General features: G+C 38.8%; 1 protein-coding gene across 8 annotated transcripts in view; it reads right to left on the minus strand.

Moving 5' to 3' along the window:
- Positions 1 to 23,687, minus strand: part of PPP1R12B (protein phosphatase 1 regulatory subunit 12B) — a 212,591-nt gene that overhangs the window by 188,423 nt on the left and 481 nt on the right. The gene's annotated exons all lie outside the window — the stretch shown is intronic.

A 23,687-nucleotide genomic window follows, 5' to 3' on the forward strand; every position in this document is an offset into this window, starting at 1 on the left:
CGGAAGAGAAATAGTTACTGTTCTTACACCGAGTAATTGCAGATATCATCAGAGCCCGTTGGGGCTTTAATAACCTGAAAAGCATGTATGTATGTATGTTCATGCATGTAAATCTAGTGAAATCTGAATAAGGGGAATGGTATTAAGAAACAACTTATGTATATATCAGTAAAAGACAGCAATCTGTGAATAAGATAAAGAAATAAGAATAATCTTAGTAAAGCAAGTAACTGCTTTACAAATCCTAGTGCTATCAGTGCAATCCAATTACCCTAAGTAACCATGCGAAATCCTGATAAAAGGTGAGACTGACTTTCAAAGACCACAGATACTGGAGACCTTAGTCCTTCAAGTGTTAGAACAGAACATGACTCAAATATGAAGAATTCAAAAGGAATATGCGTAATCCTTTATTTGGAGAAGAGGTCTTAAAAGGGATGCACTCAAGTTCAGAGAAATAATCAGGACAAATCGGAAACATCTTAGACTAAATCAGTAACCAGAGCAGCTACAGCAAAGTAGAGAGAAGGCCTCTACTGATGCTGTGAAGACATGGCCAGGAAGGACAGAACCAAGGGAGAAGGCACGTTTAAGGGCATAAAGCTTCAGGGCTCTGCTGTCAGGGGAGGAGGTAGGTTTATCCCCTCTCTAGAGTGGATAGAAACAAGCACAATAATCCAAAATTCAACTTATGTTCATAGAAATTGTCTGAAATACATTTTCCTCTTTATTCACAGGTCATCATATCAAAACCATTTGATAAATCTCTCCACTGGGGCAATAGCAGCCCTAGGCTGGAAACATTAGGTAAATAATGAAACTACTTGGCTCCTGAGTCTTCCACCTGCCACAGCATGACTTGCTCAAAAAGACTTGATGGATAGTGCGTGCAGTCTGAAGCTACCATGTGCCTCCAAATGTCGACTGTTTGGTTGTTGACCATAATTTGCACTAATAAAATTTATGCATTTGGATGCTGACTTGGAGTCCTGGCCTAAGTTTTTTCCCACTGTTTAAAATATAACATCTTTGGGCGCCTGGGTGGCTCAGTTGGTTAAGCGACTGCCTTCGGCTCAGGTCATGATCCCGGAGTCCCTGGATCGAGTCCCACATCGGGCTCCCTGCTCGGCAGGGAGTCTGCTTCTCCCTCTGACCCTCCCCCCTCTCATGTGCTCTCTCTCATTCTCTCTCTCACAAATAAATAAATATAAAATAAATAAATAAAAAATAAAATAAAATATAACATCTTTGATTTTAGCAGAACAAATAAGATCCAAGAAAGGCACAATCCAGGCAATAAATCGTTGCTGGCAGCCATGGGCCAAATGGAAGCTAATAAAATTGCCTGAGGATAGGGCTAAACAGAAGCAAAACAGGAATCTTCTGGAGGCATTACCAGAAACTCATTAAAAGCAGAAGTCATAGAGGAGACATGGGACTCCTCATCCTTGTCCAACAAGTAATCATGAAAATATAACAACCAGTCAAGATGTCCAATCATGGCATAGTCAGAGTTCTGCCAGCACACGACTACTGGATCTGGGAAGGGAGAAGGTATTTCATCAACTTGCTCTTATGATTTGGACCCCTCAGGAGGGGAGTGAGACAATTCCCTCTGGCCAGTGTGTTCAGAAAAACTAGTTGAGATGTTCGTCTCAGACCAGCCGAACTTTTCTTAAATGATTTGGTTGCTTTCCCAAGAATCTCATCAGAAAAAAATTATTATTTCTCAGATTAAAGGCATAAAAAGATTTTTATCCCTCTGCCTTCATGTAAGATTAACAATTTATTCCAAATAGTTAAGAAGGTACTACTCCTCACAATCTTATAGAAAATTCAGTTTAGGGCGCCTGGGTGGCTCAGTTGGTTAAGCGACTGCCTTTGGCTCAGGTCATGATCCTGGAGTCCCTGGATCGAGTCCCGCATCGCGCTCCCTGCTCGGCAGGGAGCCTGCTTCTCCCTCTGACCCTCCCCCCGTCATGTGCTCTCTCTCTCTTTCATTCTCTCTGTCTCAAATAAATAAATGAAATCTTTAAAAAAAAAAAGAAAATTCAGTTTAGGAAACTGGAGTCTAATTTTCTCCAACCTACAACTAACTGGACTTTACTATCCTTAGGGAATGATAAAAAAATAACAGACTTGAGCCCCCATGGGGGCCAGGCATTCAGCGGCTAGTGTGATAGTTACATATTGGTCTTCTTTCCTCTAAAAGATGGAAATAACTGAGTGAACAGGGCAGAAAGAAGCCTCAATTCTAAACCTCATTAAGATAAAATCAAGTTTTTAAAAAATATTTGATGTTTCTCTTTTTCTATTTTAGACACAAATACACATCCAAGTTCTCTGCAGCAAATATTATCCCTCATTACCCAGAATAATGCCTGACACAAAGTAAATGCTCAATAAATACATATGTATTTAGTAAACAGCTGGATGAACGAGCAATTAAACGGTCTCTCTCGAGGCTTCCTTAGCTTCCTTGACAACTAACTAGTTCTTCAGCTTTCCCTATGATCACTCCTTCTCTTCCCAAACATGTAAATTCACGAAGGGTCAGACCTCAGTCTGCTCTTCCTGAAAATAACAGAGTCCATCTTCTTTCAGAACTTTAGTTCTGAAATTAGAACTGATTCATTCATTTAAGGAGTATACCGGGAACTAAGGAGATAAAGATGGTTGAAAAATGCTTCCTGTTATCACGGACTCTTAGTCTAGCATAAGAAAAGTTAAATACAAATTTGTATAAAATGGAATCACATGCAGTCGCTAAACTAGCATGAAGAACAAGATGTTATGAGGACAAAAGGGAAGGACGAATAAATTCTGACAAGGTAGACTTTGCAAAGAAAGTGACATCTAAGCAGAACCTTGAAAGATTTAGGAGGGATCTACTAAGTACAGAAGGGCAGGGAGAGCAATGTAAGCAAGGAGAACAACATGATAAAATGTTCATGAGAAGTGCTCAGGAAATGGCAAGTAATAAATGTGCAGGTATGTGAATATGGTTGAGGAGTAGTGGGGAAAGAAATTGGTAAGATGGGTTGAAAAACTTTCCATGCCATGGAAAGAGTTAGCCTTTTTACTCTCCACGTCAATAGTTCCAAAATGCAAAACTGCATCAGAATAACCTGAGATGCATGGAAAAAATACAGATTCTTGGGCTCTACCCCAGAGCTACTGAATTGGAATTTCCAGAGATAGGGCTGAGGCATCTGTATTTGAATGAGTATCCTAATGTGTAATAAAAATTGGGAACCATCGATAGAATTTTTTAAGGAAACATATTATTAGATTGATATTTTAAAGATAACTCTGAAGGTACTATTAAAAATGGACTGTATATGTGCAAAATTAGAAAAAGGGAGACCTATAGCAGACTATGGTAATGATGCATTCATTTATTCAACAACCATTTAAAAAAATATGTGCCTACTGGTTCTCATGAGAGATGACAGCCTGAACTAGGTACCAGCCATGTAAATGGAGATAAGAAGACAGAGTCAAGAGACACGAAAAAGAACTGGTAAGTCCTGATGATTCAGTAGGTCATAGGGGAAGGAAGGAAGGGAGCAAATCCCAGTTTTCATCAATGATTCCCAAATTTGGATGAGCATCAGAGTAAAGAGTTCCTGGCTCCTATCCTAGACCTACTGAATCAGGTTCTTTGGAGGGTAGGACTAAGAGTCTCTGTTTTTAACACGTGCCCCCTGCATCAGCTGAGCATCAATGGTGGAACTGACAAATGAGAACTAATGTCTTAGATGACTGAATGGTTTATGAAGAGAAGATAAGAAAAGAAGGAGGAGGGGCACAGGTTTTTGACTAGGATGAAAAAACAGTTTTGCCCTGGAAATACTGAGACTGAGGTAAATCTGTAAGACATGTAGATTAAGATGTCTAGCAGATGACTGGGAATACAAATTTGGAGTCCAGAGAAAAGATAAAGTCTGGCGAGGTCAGAGCTGGATAGATCTGGACATCATGAGTACATAAGCGCTAGATGAGACCATGGAAGTGGGTAAGGTTACAAATGGAGAAAAGGCAAGAGAGAAAAGTGGGTGTATCATGAACTTCATCTAAAAGCATACTCATCCAGTGTGACAATAAGTAAGGCTGACTGGTTGAAATGGTAGCTTGGTTAATCTCCCTATAGCCTTTATTGTTGTTTGCTTCACCTACACTTAAAACTTTCCTCATGAAATATCATTTGGGCTGAGGTACTCATTTGGTCATTGTTTATCAATATTTTGTCCTTTTTCTGCAATCCTAAATGAATCGTTCCTTCTAATGCAAAAAAAAAAAAAAAGAGAGAGAGAGAGAAAGAGAGAGAAAAGTGGGCTGAAGATGGAGGTCTGGAAGAAGAGTGGGTAGAGGAAGAGGAATAGTGAAGAAAGTGCAGAAGAGTGATCCAAGAGGTTAAGAGGAGGATCTAGAAAAAAAGCAATGTTTTAGAAACTTGGTTTCTAAAACCAAGGTGTTTGGTGGTAATTTTTGTTTATTTTTTTATTGAGGTATAATTGATATAACATTTAATAGTTTCAGGTGTAAAACATGATTTGATATTTGTATATATTGCAAAATAACCACCACAGTAAGTCTAGTTAATGTCATTTTTCTTTTTCTTCTTCTCTTTTTTTTTTTTTTTGAGAGAGAGAGCACAAGCAGGAGGCAGGGGGAAGGGGCAGAGGGAGAAGGAGAGAGAGAAAATCCTAAACAGGCTCCACGCCCAGCTCAGGGCCCAAGGCGGGGCTCAATCCCACAACGCTGAGATCATGACCTGAGCCGAAATCATGAGTTGGACGCTTAACTGACTGAGCCACCAGGCGCCCCACATAGTTTTTATTTCTAAGAGTAGAGACAACTTGAGGGATTTTAAAGAAAAGAGGAAGAAAGGAAGAAAGGAGGGGAGAAGAGTGTGAAGACACAAATGAAGAGATAACTGATCTAGTAACATCCTGGAAGAGGTGGGGAAGAGAATATTAGCCCCTGAAAGGAGGGGAGGAGAAATGACAACAGAGACAGTTTGGAGGTGGAGAGGAGAATACTGAATGTGGGGTTTTTTGGTTTTTTGTTTTGTTTTGTTGTTTGTTTGAGTAGATGATGATTAGGTCAGGTCTTAATAGGAAAGAAAGGAAAGATGTGGGTAGATATGGAGCCACTAGGGACGATTAAAACATTGGTAGGAGGTAATGAAGGCCCAGATGAGGTATTTCATTTTATTTACTTAACAAATATATATACAAGCACTCTCTGTGCCAGGCAGTGTTCTGAGCACTTTCATACATTAACGCAATTATCCCTCATACCAACTCTATGAGTTTGAAACTCTTATTGTCTTCATTGCACATAGGATGAAGCTGAGACATAGAGAGATGAACTGACTTGCCTAAGCTAGTAAATGGCACAACTAAGACTCAAATCCAGATGGTCTGGCTCCAAAGTTGTGCTTTGAACCACTCTACTGTGCTGCCTCTTTAATACAAAAATCAATGTTTGCCATGTAGCCAATAAGAAATATCCTAAAATTTTATCTAGCACTGCTAAGCAGCTTAGGAGAGCAGGATTGGGAAGAGGCAGGGTAAGTACTCTGAACTTGACAGACTAAAGGAAGTAGAGGGCACTTATGAAAGGACAGTTGTGATGACTAGTGGACTGGGAGCCCAGCTGGTTCTAACTTCATAATCTATCTTAGATCCTAAACTCTTCTCTAAATTCCAACTGTTCAGTGCACATTAGTGGTTTGGTATCTTACCTGAAATTAAGAGAAATTAATAACCTAAAACCAAGCTCTACTCTTGCCCCATATCAGCTTCCTTTCTTGCCTTCCCCATTCCTATTTACAGTTTAGTATAGAATGAAAGAGGACTATCTTTCTTATAGTTTTTTTTCCCAGTGCCTAGTTCAGTATGTGGTAGGGAATGGATGCTTAATAAATATTTGTTGAATTTCAGCATTATTCTCAAAATTTAAAATTGTTTTTGACCTCTCCTTCTCCCGCTTTCTATATCCAGTAAGTGTCAATATCTTGTATTTTTCCTAAATGCCTATTCACCTCTCACTGTTCTCTTCGACCCCTTTCACTATTGCCATAGAGGCTATGATCATAAGCTATTGTGCATCTTTTGTTTCTCCCTCCTCAAATCAATCTATCCAATAGAATTTTATCACATTAATCACTTAAAATACTATTCTTTTCACATTACTCCTTTGCTCCAAAACAGTCAATCTGTTTAATAAGCAGTTAGGAGATGGCCAACCAGCCAGAAACAGTGCCTTTCCCATTGATAGTAACCTCTATTTCTTCAAAATTTCTATACTAATTATCCAGTCTAATCATTCCATAATTGTCCTACCTTAAACACCTAGTTTTGTTGTTGTTGTTTCTTTTCATGTAACTATGTCTTATCTCACCAAACAGTGAACAAAGTTCTTGAAGGAAGAGAAGGTTTCTTTTACTTTTTTTTTATCCTGCTGAGACCTTAAGCACAGTGCAGTGGACAGAAGTATCTATTGTCCTTGACCAACAGTCTCCTGGCAACCATAAAAAGAAAGATACCAGGTTGAAGAAAATGGTCCCTGATGTACTCTGGTTTGGTCTATTATCCTATTACATTATTTAATATTTATATTACATTGAAAAAAAACTTTAAAGATCCTTTCCATATTCCTGTACTACAAATAACAACTTCCAGTGTAATTTTTATATCAAATGATACTGATTTTATTTAATTCATTGTAATTTCTAAAAGGATGCAATTCTAATCTTTATGGACAACACTGCGTTTATACACCAATCCCCAAACTATGCTAAAAATATCTGTTTGTTTCATTCTTACTACAACTCTTGCATTTCTACCAATCCATTCAATTTAGTGTTTTGATTTGCTTCCAGCTGATTTCAAAGCTGTAATACTTATGACACAGCAAACGGTCTGAACTTCGCAAAAACTTTCTACATCAGAGACACTTATTCCTAACAGTTGCACTCATCACTCTGACACACTGCCTGAAGGTCAAGGCTCTAAATTCTGCAATATTTTTAGCATCCAAAATCCTGGTTTTTTTTTTTTTTTTTTTTTTTTTTAAAGATTTTTATTTATTTATTCATGAGAGACAGAGAGAGAGAGAGGCAGAGGGAGAAGCAGGCTCCCAAGGAGCAGGGAGCCCGATGTGGGACTCGATCCCAGGACCCCGGGATCATGACCTGAGCCGAAGGCAGATGCTTAACCATCTGAGCCACCCAGGCGCCCACCAAAATCCTGGTTTATGTTCTCCTTCTTGTTCTCTTGGTCTTCAAAAGATGTAAGAACACGATATTCGATTCCTAATTCTAAGTCCTAACCAACCGAAGTTTAAGTGATTAAAAAAAAATCCAAAACAGAAAATGAATTACTAAGGAAAAAAAACATATACTTTGAAGCAAACAAAGTTATAAGATGTGAAATATGAACCCTAATTCCAATTCTGATTATTCTCATTAAATTATTGGCTGGAACAATTCACTGCTCCTCCCTTGCTACCACCCCCTACCACTAATTAGTTTATTCACTGAACAAATATTTATTCCCAATGCCTAAAATTTAATAGATATTGTAGTAGATACAGTTAACACAATGGCAAATAAGGTAGGCATAGTCCCTGCCCTCCCAGAGCTTGAAGTCTGGTTAGGGGAAGACAGCCAAAGAAATGAGAAACTGTAAGACTATATGACAAGTGCTATGACAGGTACGCTATCAGATACCAAGGGAAAACACAGGGAAGTACCTAACATGGGAAAAAACATAGTATGGGTAAGTTATGGGGAGGCTCTTTGGAGATAATGATGTCGAACCTGAGACCTGAAAAATGGGTAAGCAAAGAGAGACAATAAGCATTGGAGAAGTAGAAGGAGATGTACTAAAAAGAGAATACAAAATGAGTAAATGAAATAATGTTGAAGTGCAGAATTCAAAGTTGGGAATGACAAAAGGTGAGACTGGAAAACAGGGCAATGACAAACATTGAAGGATTTTAAGGAAAGTATAAAATGTTCAGCTATTCTTGGCTGAAGTACAGGAAATGGCTGGGAAAGGCAAAGTAGAAGCAGGGAAACTATTCAGCAGACTATTTCTGTAACCCAGGTGAAAGATAATGACTTGGACTACAGTAATGGTGAGGGGAACAAATGAAAGCAGACAGATTTGAGAGACATTCTGGAGGTGCTATCCACAGAATATGGTGATGTAAGCTCATGAGACTACCATGTCTGTTTTGTTCCTTATTACATCCTCAGTGCTAATAAGTATCTAGCTCACAGTAAGTGCTAGATAAACACTGCCGAATAAATGAATCAAGAAAAGAAGGAGTCATAGATGTTACTCAGGTTTCACATAACAACTGGGTAAAGGGAGGTACCATTTACTAAGACAGGAAACACAGGAAGAGGAGCAGTTCATATAAAATATGTTGAGTTTGAGGTACCCATGAGCTATCCAAGGACAGATAATGAGAAACACAGATGGATATCACTTACAAAGCACAGGAGAAGAGCAGATCCTCATGGAAATGTAAAATAATGGCAGCTTCAGTGCCTCAATTAAAGCTATAGTTGATAACTGACACTTTTTTTTTTAAAGATTTTATTTATTTATTCATGAGAGACAGAGAGGGAGAGAGAGAGAGAGAGAGAGAGAAGCAGGCTCCCAAGGAGCAGGGAGCCCGATGTGGGACTAGATCCCAGGACCCTGGGATCATGACCTGAGCCGAAGGCAGACGCTTAACCATCTGAGCCACCCAGGCGCCCCGATAACTGACACTTTTAAAGGATACTGTGTGTGGTATCACTCCAATAATCCCTTTAAACTTCCCAAGGTTAGGGGTGCCTGGGTGGCTCAGTCATTAAGCATCTGCCTTCAGCTCGGGTCATGATCCCAGGGTCCTGGGATCGAGCCCCCAGTCGGGCTCCCTGCTCAGCGGGAAGCCTGCTTCTCCCTCTCCCACTCCACCTGCTTGTGTTCCTTCTCTCGCTTTGTCTCTCTCTGTCAAATAAATAAATAAAATCTTAAAAAAATAAAAAATAAACTTCCCAAGGTTATTAATTGTTTTAACATCAAAAGTATAAAAAAATTAATATCCATTCCTGTTCTTTAAATCATTAGCAAATCTTTAATTTCTTGACCAAGGTGGTGGTAATTCAAGCCTTTGCTTTATAAAAATCCACTAATTTGTACATTTATGTTTTATGCACACTTTTCTATATGTATATTAAATTTTGCAGTATATAAAGGTTTTTAAAAACCTTAACAAGGGGCACCTGGGTGGTTCAGTTGGTTAAGCATCCAACTCTTGATTTTAGCTCAGGTCATGATCTCAGGGTTGTGAGATTGAGCCCTGTGTCAGGTTCTGTGCTCAGTGGGGAGTCCGCTTGAGATTCTCTCCCCCTCCCTCTGCCCCTTCTCCCATTTGCACATGCTCTCTCTCTAAAATAAACAAACAAGTATTAAAGAAAAAAAAAAAAAACTTTAACAAACCAGAAACAAGAAAATTCCTTAAGTTAATCAAAAGAAGCTATTTAAAACACAGTAAACATCATTTAACCGAGGACTACTAGAGATATTCTCATTAAAGAAAAAAACAAAGATGCCTTCTATCATTATTATAATTCAATACTGTTTGAGGTTCTGGCAAAGAAAGGTTTAAACCTTGGAGTCTTTGCAACAAATGGTGCCGGAACAACTGGATATTCACATGCAAAAGAGTGAAGTTGGACCCTTACCTCATACCATATAAAAAGGGTTAACTCAAAATAGATCAAAGACCCAAATTAAGAGCTAAAACAGGGGCACCTGGGTGGCTCAGTCATTAAGCTTCTGCCTTCGGCTCTGGTCATGATCCCAGGGTCCTGGGATCGAGCCCCGCATCGGGCTCCCTGCTCCATGGAAGCCTGCTTCTCCCTCTCCCACTCTTCCTGCTTGTGTTCCAACTCTCACTGTCTCTCTCTCTCTCAAATAAATAAATAAAATCTTAGAAAAAAAAGTAAGAATGTGAAAACAAAACACAAAAAGATCACATGAAAAAGAGGCCATAGATAGAAAAGATTTATAATACATATCTGACCAAGGACTTATATCCAGAAAACATCAAGAATTCTACAAATCAATAATAAAAGGACCAAAAAATATTTTTAAGTGCAAAAGATTTAAATCAGACACTACACACACACACACACACACACACGCACACATTCCCAACGACCAGTAAGTACATGAGGTGTTTAACATTATTAGTTATCCCAAATTAAAACCTCAGTGAGGGGGTGCTTGGGTGGCTCAGTCGGCTGGGCATCCAACTCTTGATTTTGGCTCAGGTCATGATCTCAGGGTCCTGGGATTGAGCCCTCTGGGCTCAGCCAGGAGTCTGCTTGGGATTTTCTCTCTCCCTCTCCCTTTGTCACCCCCCTCACTCATGCTCTCTCTCTCAAATAAATAAAATCTTTTAAAAAAATCAAAAACAAAAAACCTCAATGAGATAGCAATATATAAACACTAGAATGGCTAGTATTAAAAAGACTAACAACAAGAATAAAAAAGACTGGGGTGCCTGGGTGGCTCAGTCGTTAAGCGCCTGCCTTCGGCTCAGGTCATGATCCCAGTGTTCTGGGATCGAGCCCCGCATCAGGCTCCCCGCTCGGCGGGAAGCCTGCCTCTCCCCCCTCCACTCCCCCTGCCTGTGCTCCTCTCTCACTGTGTCTCTCTCTGTCAAATAAATAAATAAAATCTTAAAAAAAAAAAGAATAAAAAAGACTGACAATACCAAAAATTAAGAAGTGGAGCAAACAGAACTATCATTCATGACTAGTAGTAGCGTAAATGGTACAACCACATTGGAAAGCTGAAGTTATTAATAAAGTTAAAATTTCACATACTCTATAACCCAGCAATTTCATCCCTAGGTATTTACTCAAGAGAAAGGAAAACATATATCTACAAAAAGGCTTGTACAGTAGAACAATATTCATAGCAGCTTTATTCATAATAGGAGGAGGAAGAGGAAAAGAGAAAAGGAAAGAAAGAATCCAAAAGTCAATCTACAGGAGGATAAACTAATTATGAAAATTCACAAAATGGAATAACTACTCAGCCATAAAAAGAATGAACTACTGATACACCAAAAAATGGATAAACTTCAAAAACAAGTTCAGTTCAAGAAACCAAACATAAAGAAGCACATATTATTCCATTTTAAGAATAGCCAAACTAACCTAGAATGACAGAAATCACAATAGTGATTACCTGGGAAGAGTTCAAATGTAACTTTCAAGGGTGATGAAAATGTCCTGTTTCTTGATTTGGGTGATAGCTATATGGTGTATACACTGTCAAAACCCATCAAGCTGTATATTTAAGATCTATGCATTTTACTAAATGTAATATATACCTCAATTTTTAAAAATAAGAAAATGAGAAAAGTTCATCTGAAATTTTTAGACAGGTGGCCAGGGAGTGCTTCGCTGCAAAGGTAACATTTGAGTAAAGATCTGCAGAAAGTAAAAAAGCAAGGCTTGTGGATATCTGATCAAGTAGCCTTCTAGCCAGAAGGGATAATAGATGCAAGGTCGCTCAGCAGGAACAGGAACTGGAGTTTTTCAGAAATGGGAAGAGGCCAGTGTGGCTGGAGTGGAATGAACAAGAAGAAAAAGGAGTTCAGGTAGATAATCAAATAGTGATGGGGATCAGATCATATAGTGTCTGGTGGGTCACGACAAGGCCTCATTAAAGATTTTGGTCTTCATCTCAAGACTAATGGAAAAATCACCTAGGTGCCTATTAAGAATCAGGCACTGTGCTCAGACAGCTTACATAAAGCTTAGTAAGAAGCAAAGCCAGGATTAGAACCCAGGTGTATTTTAACCATAATCTTAACCATTTTGCTATAGTAACTCAACATAATAATAATAGTCAATATTTACTGAGTGCTAACTATTAAATGTTTGATCTAAAGGGCTTTCTATCAGGTCTTCCCAGTCATATATTGTACTACAAATGTATTAACAAGGTTGATGCAAAGATCTTTTGAATGAAATTTTTAATACTATTAAAAAATGTTTTGCAACCAATCAAAACTTAAAATAGGTAAAATTATATTTAATTTGTATGGCTACCTCTATAAACTTCCTAAATTTAGAAATAATAATTTTGGTATATAAAACTCCATTGCCAGAGAGTTTGCTACAGTGACTCCATAAAATAGCCCTTTCCTTGATCTTCCTATTTAATCATTTTCACCTGTATTTTAATTTTAGTCTACACTGTTTAACACTAGTGAAGTTCTATGTTTTGCATGCACATGTAAAATATATTATTTTTCTATTTAATTTGCTCCAATTTTTCCACAATATTTCTGACTAGAAGATGGGTATGTCATAATTATCATCATGACCAACATCATCATTAATATATCTGCTATTATTAGGTGTTTCTAAATAAGACATAATTCATTTTGTTCATTTCTTGATTGCTACTTCTTGGTCTACTTATTTTTTATTTTTTAAGTAGTGATTTTCCTTTTAAAAAATTTTTTAAAAGATTTTATTTTTAAGTAGTCTCTACACCCAAGGTGGAGCTGGAACTCACAACCCCAAGATCAAGAGTCACATGCTCCACCAACTGAGCCAGCCAGGCACCCCTATTTATTATTAATAGATTTTAATGCTAACAATTAACCAAAGTCTGACTTTTAATAGATTTTATCCTGACATTTTAGGGAAATACAATGAATTTTTATACAAAATTCCCAAATCTCCCAAGTTTACCAAGTGTGCTATACAAATAATGTCACCTTCTGCACATGCCATGACATGAAAGAGGTTGGCAAGCCATGCATCATCTAACCGAGTAGACACAGAATTCTGACAATGTAAAAATCAAAGGAGCAATAGAATGCAAAAAAGGAAATCTCCCCCTTCGCCCCAAAATGGTACGCATCTAAGAGATCTACGAGGCCTTTTAAAAGTAAACAGAAGGTTTAGGGGCGCCTGGCTGGCTCAGTTGGTGGAACATGTGCCTCTTACTTTTGGGGTGGTGAGTTCAAGCCCCATGTTGAGCATACAGCCTACTTTAAAAAAAATAAATAAACAAAGTTAACAGAAGTTCTAAATGGAGAGGTGAACCAGGATGTCAGAAAAGCAGCATGGGACGCCTTAGGGGGATCGGTCAGTTAAGCTTTTGACTTGGGCTGAGGATGTGATCTCGGAGTCCTGCGGTGAGCTCCGTGCTCAGCCGGCACTCACCTTGCTCCTCTGCCCCTCCCCCTGCTCATGCGCTCTCATGCGCATGCTCTCTCTTTCTCTATCCCTCAAATAAAAACAATCTTCAAAAAAAGAGAAAAGAAAAGCAGCAAAACCTAGACAGAAAACTTGAAGCTTCTGAGTCAGACAGACCTAGATTCAATGAGACGTAGGTAAGGGCAAATTACCTTCTCTGATTCTACTTCCTTATTATTAAATGAAATAATACCACTTACTTGGTAGAGTTGTTGATGTAAAAATAATTTTAAAAGCAAAATGCATGGTGCAACACTTGGTACACAGTGGGCACTCAGTAAACAGTACTTGCTATAATCATGATACACTGTTATTTCTACCATGTTAAAACATTTGTAAAAATTAATAGCCTGGGAAAGAACAAAGAAAAATGAAAACAGTCCATGTGTTAGGGTGTTATCTGTACTAATGAATTGGTTTTTTCTTTTATATAATTTTGCTTTAATGCTATGATGTTACTTATCAGTAAATATAGAGATGACTAAATTAAATGTGAAACCAATACTTTAAAAGAACTCTAAGATTAATTCTCTTGAAATGTGAATAATTATAGCATGAGGATTCTATTATATTGAAGTTTGCAAAAGAAAAATACAACTACAGGGTATCATCCTTCTTCAAAAGTTCTTAAAAGAATTTAGAGAATATTTTACTTTTTCCCAAACTTATCTTTCATAGAAAAGAATATCAAGCAGAAACTGGATCATTTTATAAATAAAACATTTCATTATATTTTATTTCTGTTACATGCTTATGGCATTCTTTTAGCTTCTTTCTAGAACTCAGATTTCTCATTTGTAAAGTGACAGAGGTGGATCAGATGTCCTCTAATGTTCTTTTTGCTATAATGTCCTGATTTTGATAATCCTATAACAAAACAAATACATAATGGCTAGTCCTACAACTCTACTTTCAAGTGGCCCTGTAATAGTCTTTTTACCCTAGAGGTGGTCCCCAGGGCTGAAGCCATTACTGACTCTTATCACTGAGTCCAAAGAGAGCTGGTGAGCTTAAAAATCCACAGGAGAGATAGCAAATGATTAATGATTTGGAAACTGATCTTAAATTAAACGAATGGTCATGTTCATTAGATTAGAGGAGGCTAAGGACTGAATTACACAAGGCTGAGGACCAAGAGTTGATAATCTAAAAATATACAAAGGCAAATTACAGATAATGATCAATATCCTTTTTTCACTTTTACTATGAAGAGGATAATAGGAAATGGATTCAATGCTAAATGGGAGCAATATGAACCAGATTCTATCTTTAAAACTATGAGTTTCCCAATAACTGCAAAATCCCTAAGGGCAGGGACTCTGCCATCGTTGTATCCCAGCATCTACTAAAAGATCTGGCATCTAGGAAGTACCCAATAAATATCTGGCCAAAAATAATTAATAAAGGATCATTCAAATTTTTAAAGATCCAACCACAGAAGTGCATTATGAGAAGAACAGGAATTTTCTCTTTTCTTGATATTTAAAAAAATGAAGGTTAAGAGCCTTCTTAATAATAATTTAGATACTGACTAGAAACAGAGAGATAAAAATCATTATATTTTAAAATTATTCCCCTATAAAAACCTTTGAGCCTTGGTGATCCTGCTAAAGCACAAAAAGAACAAACAAGGCAAAGAAGTCTTGAAAGTCACCTGAAAACGGATACCAGTCAAAAATATGTTGCCTATTTTAAAAATCTACTAAGCACTCAAGAGTTCCAACAGTAACATTCTCCTGATAATAGCCCAGTATGGCACTTGGTGAGACATGGGGGGGCCTTCTCACTTGGGTCTGGGTGCTGCAGGAGCTCTCCAACAGGTGAAGTGACTCAACAGATGGAACACAGCCCAGTCATCCTTCAAATCATTTTCCATTACCTCTGGCGATTTATAATGAGGTAAGTTATTCTCTTGACCTCATTTTTCATGCTATTTACTGTCAAAGGGAAACAATCTAAACATGGGGAGGAAAATCAATACAAGAGGCGTGATCATGTAACACATCCAAAAGACCCAAACACAATCTGCGTTGGCACTTTGCAGTCATATCTCGTAGCTAGGCCAGTTGACTTAAAAAATAAGTAAATGAATAAAAACAGCTAACTAGGGGCGCCTGGGTGGCTCAGTTGTTAAGCGTCTGCCTTCGGCTCAGGTCATGATCCCAGGGTCCTGGGATCGAGCCCCACATCGGGCTCCCTGCTCGGCGGGAAGCCTGCTTCTCCCTCTCCCACTCCCCCTGCTTGTGTTCCCTCTCTAGCTGTCTCTCTCTCTGTCAAATGAATAAATAAAATCTTTATAAATAAATAAATAAATAAAATTTAAAAAACAGCTAACTAAGAAACCTGGCAAAAATGTTGCAGAGAAACAAAAAGAAAGTAAACCTGTTTCCCACGAAATGCCCCATATAAATAAAACATAGTTCATAAAACCATATACTCTACTGTAAAATTCATGTTCAATTAGAAGGGCAGATCTCTCCTCTGCCTCCAAGAGCACAACACAGGTCAGCCAACCCAACCTCCATATGAATATTCCAAATGTCACTTCCATTTTCTAAGATAAGCACATCATTTGCCTACAGTTGACTGCCCAAAACTGTTGCACTTGTAATGGGCACTCTTCTCTTCCTATCATCTCCCTTATTAGGTCAGATGCCTATAAAGAAAGTCTCTCTCTCCTTGTACAGCCAATTTACTCTTGTAAATACACAATTTTACAATTGTGTTTTTTGTTCTTCTCTTTTATATTTCCTCCTCTCCTCCTCCACATTCATTGCTTCAACTCTCACCTTTATGTTAATATCCAACTCTCACATTTTAAATATGAGGAAACTGAAGCCTAGATAGAGAGGTGAGGATTAGCCTTGAATCATAGATGCCTACAGGATATTTCTACTTGGATGTCTTCAGAGTTCCTCGTCCAAAATTGGACTGACTCCTATATCCATCTGAATAACAAAATTCTTTCAGACTCACAGGCTAGAACTGTATTATACTTTCCTTTCTCATCTGCATTCTCTCAGCTGGTTCTTTCATCTGTGTCTTTCCATTCACTCTGAAATCCAAATACAGCTTCATATTCCTTAATGTTGCTTTGGTTGGGTTCACCTCCCTGCTCAAACCCACAAAATTCTTCTGCTAAGGACTCCATCAAAAATTCTTGGTCTGCTGTTTGATGTTCAAAGTCTTCTAGGATGCTATCCTCACCCCTTCCCTAACCCTCCAAACGCATCCATTAGGGATCCCCGCCTTGTGTCCCCTCTGCCTGCATACCATACTTCTTCCTATCTCTCTGCCCACACTGCTCCATCATCATAGACTGTCTTCCTACGACCCTCAACTTAGGAGTGCATCTTTCCCTGTTATCATAGAAATTATCACTCTAAAAGTAATTGTTTTTTATTTATCTGTCTCCAAACCAGACTGTGAATTTCTTGAGGGCAGAAACTATACCTATCAACAAACATACACTTTAGCACCGACTTACAATTATTAGGCATTCAATATTAGCAGTAAATTAACAACCTAATAAAACCTCTAACAAGGAAGATATATAGTAAAGCATATCCAAATGATGACATACTATTCAAACATCAAAAACTTTACTTTCAAAGCATATTTAATGATATAAGAAAACAATTACAAGGAAAGTTAAGTGAAAAAATCGGGAGACAGTATATGATACCAACTTTGTAAATATGCAGCTAAACACATACATATGAACTCAATATAATGTTAAAAAAAAAAAACCTGAAAGGAATACACTAAATTTTAGTAGCATATATCTGAGTAGCCTGATTTTAATTTCAACTTTTTTTATAATGTCATTTTCTAATCTTTTTTAGAATGAAAGGCAATTTAGTCTAGTAAGAGGCAATATAAAGTTAAGAACGTGGACTCTCCAGTCAGACTGCCTGGACTTAAATTCTAGCTCTGCCAGTTATTATCTGTGTGACCTTGAGCAGTGTCTCAGTTTCCCTATCTCTATAAAATCCAGACAATAATAAAAGTACCTCACTCATGAGTTGTTTTGAGTATTACACACAAGTTAATATATTAAAAGAACTTAGAAGAGTCCTTGGCTCAGAGCAAATACCACATAAGTGAGAGCTACAATTACTACTACTATAACTACTAAGGCTGCTGTTACTACTCTTCTTACTACTGTCTTAAAAAACAACTTATCACGATGTAACCATGAGAACAGCTTAAATAAAATGATAATCCCGAGTACTGGTAAGGATGCAAAGCAACTAGAACTCATACATTGCTAGGTGGAATGCAAAATGGTAGAGCCACTTTGGGAAACAGTTTGGCAGTTTCTTTTAAAGTTAAGCATTCATTGGGGCGCTTGGGTGGCTCAGTGAGTTAAGCATCCAACTCAGGTCATGATCTCAGGGTCATGGGACGGAGTCCCGCCCCGGCTCTGCGCTCAGCACAGTCTGCATGTCCCTCTCCCTCTGCTCCTCCCCCTGCTCTCTCGCTCGCTCTCAAGTAAATAAATAAAACCTTTAAAAAATATATGAAACACTCATTGCCACAGGACTCAGTTATCCCACTGCTAGGAATCTGACCAAAGTAAAATGAAACATGTTCACACAACAACGTGTACACAAATGTTTCTAGCAGCTTTATTCATTATTACCAAAAACTGGAAATAATCCAAATGTCCTTCAACTGGTGAGTGGATAAACAAACTGTAGTACTTCCAGATGCTGGAATACACTCAGCAATAAAGACCAGTGAGCTACTGACACATGCAACAAAATGGATGAATGTCAGTGCATTACAGCAAATGAAAGCAGCCAGATTCAGAAGGCTTCATGCTGTATGATTCATCTATATGGCATTGTGGTTATGGGAACAGAACATTGATGAATGGCTGCCAGGGGCTAGGAGTGGGAGGAGGAGCTGGCTCCAAGGAGCACAAAGAAATCTTGGAGATAATGATAATATTCTATATGTTGATTGTGGTAGTGGCTACACAACTGCACGTATCTGTCACAACTCACAGAACCCTATGTGCAAAACAGGTGAATTTTACTGCGTATAAAGTATCCTTTTTTTTTTAAGATTTTATTTATTTGACAGAGAGAGAGAAAGCAAGCACAAGCAAGGGGGAGCATGCGGAGGGAGATGGAGAAGCAGACTCCCCGCCGAGCAGGGAGCCCGATGCCGGGCTCGATCCCAGGACCCTGTGATCGTGACCTGTGCCGAAGGCAGACGCTTAACCAACTGAGCCACCCAGGTGCCCCTGCCTTGTTATTTTTATTTATTTATTTATTTATTTTTAAAGATTTTATTTATTTGTCAGAGAGAGACAGCGAGAGAGGGAACACAAGCAGGGGGAGAGGAAGAGGGAGAAGCAGGTTTCCCGCTGAGCAGGGAGCCCGATGCCGGGCTCGATCCCAGGACCCTGCGATCATGACCTGTGCTGAAGGCAGACGCTTAACCAACTAGCCACCCAAGCATCCCTATAAAGTATACTTTAAAAATACTTAAAAATTGGGTGCCTGGGTGGCTCAGTCGGTTAAGCGACTGCCTTCGGCTCAGGTCATGATCCTGGAGTCCCGGGATCGAGTCCCGCATCGGCTCCCTGCTCAGTAAGGAGCCTGCTTCTCCCTCTGACCCTCCCCCCTCTCATGCTCTCTCTCTCTCTCATTCTCTCTCTCTCAAATAAAAATAAATAAAATCTTTAAAAAATAAAAAATAAATAAATAAATAAATAAATAAAAAATAAAAATACTTAAAAATAAGCAAGCAATGACTTAATTTTAATTTACCAACAAGACCGCCCAACCCTCTACCTCTAGCAGAATTATGCTTAAACCAAACACACTGACAGCTTGCCTATTTAAAAATACAGAGAAGAGGGCGCCTGGGTGGCTCAGTTGGTTAAGCGACTGCCTTCGGCTCAGGTCATGATCCTGGAGTCCCCGGATCGAGTCCCACATCGGGCTCCCTGCTCGGCAGGGAGTCTGCTTCTCCCTCTGACCCTCCTCCCTCTCATGCTCTCTGTCTCTCATTCTCTCTGTCTCAAATAAATAAATAAAATCTTTAAAAAAAAAAAAAATACAGAGAAGATTCTATAAGCCCAAATGATAGTATACGGTTACTCTACAGGACTTTAAGAATAGGCAACAAAAATTTGGCTAGGGAACAAATAAAAGTAACTTGCATCTGTACTCAAAAACAAAACAAAACAAACAAAAAAACACCTCACCATAAAAATAAGCTTATTTTTCAAATCTGGCTTTGAGGTGCACTATGGCATGGAAACTTGGGACTAACACTCATAAGGCAAGGAGCCAGGTGCCCAACATAGTCTGATGCATCATATCAACCAATCTGAAGAGGCAAACTACTAAAATGACTCAGGATGACTATTCTAGATTCACAATAATGAAGAAGCCAACAGGATTTTCTTAATCCCATATTGCCTTGGGTCCTGACACTGAGCAGAATTCATCAATATACACAGGGTAAGGCAAAGTCATTTCACAGGTGGAACTATAAGAGAAATAAGTTGGAATAAAACTTGGAATAAAAGAGAAAGGGTTAAGAATATAAGTTTTAGGGGCACCTGGCTGGCTCAGTAGATGGAGCATGTGACTCTTGATCTCACGGTTATGGGTTTGAGGCCCACACTGGGCATAGAGATTCCTTAAAAAAAAAACTACAAAGAATACAAGTTTTATTTCACCATACCTGTTGGCACATATACATACTATTTTGTACTGAACTGAACACACTATCATCCTAGTCGTCTTCTGTCTTACTCTGTCTCACTGTGAATATAAATGGCTCTGCCTTTCCTCCTTCCCTCATCTGTTTCTGTCTTCCAGAGAAATAGATCATTTTAATCTCCCTGAAGCTACAGGGTCAGATGGAGGTAGCTGTATAACAACAGAAAATACGAGGAGTTGAATTTCCAGTCTGGGGTGTCCCTGAGGGTCCAAACTTGGACTCTGAGACCATTACAAAACTGACCTGAGTTTCTGAGTCAAGTACAGAATCATCCTCATCTCTGTGTGGACTGACATTAGTATCCACTACACCCAACACAGATACAAGCGCCAATGAAACATATTTTGAAGAAATATGCAGGCACTCATTCTAACAAATCCCAGAAAATCTCCTTTCTGAAAGCAAGAACTTGCCTCTTACAGTAGACCAATGATTTGGTAGATATAGTTTTAAGAGCCTGTATCTACACCCAGAGCAGCCAAGATTTTAATACTAAGAACACCAAAATAGGTGATAACAATCAACCTTGCAAAATAAATAAATAAAAACAAACAAAATTTCAAGAAGTACCACCCCACACAGAATTATTAACCCATACATCATGACTTATAGTGTATATTCACAAAGTAAATGGGAATTCCTCTGTGAGCAAACAAATACTTTCAAGGGTTATATAATTAGAGTAATGCCTAATTTTCATTGGTAACTCTGGGATACTAAGGGCATATATAATTTATTCACCCAAGTTGGGTTAGTCTGCATCAGTTTCCAAGGCTTTCATCAAAGAAGGTCTAACCTTCGAGATATTTCTTACCTCAGTCTATTTCAAGTATTATTAATAGGCCCCCTGGAGCTTATCATTGACTCAAGCACCTCGTGGCCTAAGCAAAGTCTGCCAAGAAAGAAAGGTCTCTAAGTCAAAAGCAGCATCAAGGCACCACAACCTGAAGTATAAATCATTTACTGTGACCTTGTTGGCAGAGGAGGAGAAAAATCAACCACCAATATCACCTGGGGGTTTCTTCCAACATGCCAAGATGGTAATTCACAGTTGGTCAAGAGGCTGTGGCCAAACAAAAGGGAGAAAGAAAGCAATTCTCCGGATAATTCATACTGTGCTTATATAACAGATGGATATTTTAACGAAACAATTCAGATAATTGTACCACTCTCCATTTCACAGAAGGACAATCAGTCACAAAGTAAATTGTTCAGCTACTGGCCGCTCCAGTCTCACATTCTGAATATAACCTTTTACGTACCTTAAGAGCTCTTCAGAGCATGGAGGGACATACTGTCACTCCACGGAAACTGACTTGTAAAAGAGTTCCTGAGCCAATAAAGGTCCCTTGTCTTGATTAAAACAAAGAGATAGTTTCTCAACAGAAGGTTTGTTTGGCTTCAGATCTTCAAGCAGCTTAATCTTTGGCTGAATTTGTCTCATACTGAGTATACCTATTCAATTCAACTCATTGCCAGGTCCATAAACAGGGACGAATGCCTATATTGCCTATGCTGGTGTCGTTGTTGTTAAAAACCTCATAGCTGTCATCTCCTTCCTCTCCTATTTCAAGAGATTACTGAATGTGAAGAGCATATAAAGTGAGAAGTTGTACTTCACAATCTGGGATGGTAGTTAAGATAGAAGGAAAGGCACCAAGAAGGTCAGTCTCAGAAGGGATCAGAAAAGTGGTTACTTTGTATGAAAACGAGATCTACCAGAGTGACCTCAAAGCAGGTGCTTTTCTCAGGGCATTATTAAAATATACACAGCAAGGACCAGATTCAGGTAGCACAGTCACCTTAGAAGAAACAGGGCTACTGAGTTGCACTAAGAAAACTGTGCTTTGATAGACTAGTGATTCAGTAAAGAAGCACATGGACCAGAAACTGGATTCTATTTCTCTATCATCAATGAACCCAAGAAATGGTTCCTTCCAGAAACCAGATCTCAATCCCCTTAACATCTCAAATATACTTGAAAAATAAATATTCACCTTCTCAAAGAGTCCAGAAACTTAAAATAATGAATATGGCCCTCTTAGCATCTGTCTTATTTATATTCAGCTCCTTATTAGGTGAGATATAAAGCTCTGGAATTTAAGTCTGAAAAATCTATGCCTAAGGGCAACTTATTTCTTTTCTAATCTTGCACAAGTAACAAATTTCTAAGCTTCAGATTCCTCATCTGTAAAATGGGAATTACAACACTACTTGCCACACCTACTTCAAGAATCACTGCTGAGACTCACATAGTGGAAGACAAACATAAGAATTTTTAAACAGCAAAGGAGTATACAAATGTTGGTTGCTACCTTAGGTGGGGCACTATTATAAGCAGGAAAAAAAAAAAACAGATACAAATAGGATGAAAAGAAGAGAAGGTTCTTCCATGTGAAAGAGAAGGGTTACAAACACGGTGAGGAATAATTTTAGGCTACTGGCTAATACATTCAGTGAAGTGGTATGACACAAAATGGAATTATTATTTAGAGGTGGATTCTCATGCCAACATTCACTTTGTACACACAGAAGAAAAAGAAAAATAAGAAAGATTAGGAGTGGGTGTCCAGCTCTCAGCCCACCAAAATAACTGATGAAGGTCCATTCGGGGAGGGAGGGTGGAGTTAGTTTTGACAGTATATATTGAACATTCCTGCATAGGTAAGAATACTCTTGCATAAGATGAGAGAAGTAAAAGTGTTATTACTAAGCACACCACTGTTAAGTTATCCACAACCCATATACTATAGCTATATATGGGGCATATGATTTTTATAAAAAGCTTTAAGAAAAAAGAAAAAAGGGGCGCCTGGGTGGCTCAGTTGGTTAAGCGACTGCCTTCGGCTCAGGTCATGATCCTGGAGTCCCGGGATCGGTCCCGCATCGGGCTCCCTGCTCGGCAGGGAGCCTGCTTCTCCCTGTGACCCTCCTCCCTCTCATGCTCTCTGTCTCTCATTCTCTCTCTCTCAAATAAATAAATAAAAAATCTTAAAAAAAAAAAAAAAAAGACTATTCCACAAGTATCAAATAAACGTAAGTGATTCAGTAGATTGGTTCTCCATAGGAAGCTCTTAGGGAGGTAATACTCCTAAGCAGATACCCATAACAATGAGGTCAGGGGTGTTCTAGGAGCCTGTAGGAGACACAAACTGTTTATGAATCATTACAAACCAGCAAAACAGGAGGTGTGGTTTCAGAAGATTTGCTTGCCTTAACCCAATATAGGGGTTTACTCTCTGAGTGCTCTAAGATACTCTGTAATAGGGTCACACAAACAGAAAACCGAATTTTTTGAAAAGGCATCAGACAAATGACATTGACTATGCTTATACGAGTGACATGGTGTACATGCACACCAACTAGACAGAGTGAAGACGACTAATCTATAGGGATAACACCAGGGACCAAATCATCAGTAACCATGACAACTCAAGTAGGTGGAGGGAAATACAAACACTGACCAGGCAGCGGGGTGACGCTACTCCTTCAGGTGGAGACCCTGGGGTCGGAAAAAGACTTGATTAGTGGGGGAAGCCGTGCGAGAATGAAACCGACTAGCCCCAGAGGACCAGTGTCCGTGCAAGAGGGCTCGGCGGTGACACTAACACTCCCCGTGGGCGGCCCGCAGGGGTCACAG

This window comes from Mirounga leonina, unplaced genomic scaffold, assembly GCF_011800145.1.
Source record: "Mirounga leonina isolate KUSES-001 unplaced genomic scaffold, KU_Mleo_1.0 Mir_154, whole genome shotgun sequence".
Classification (NCBI taxonomy): Eukaryota; Metazoa; Chordata; class Mammalia; order Carnivora; family Phocidae; genus Mirounga; species Mirounga leonina.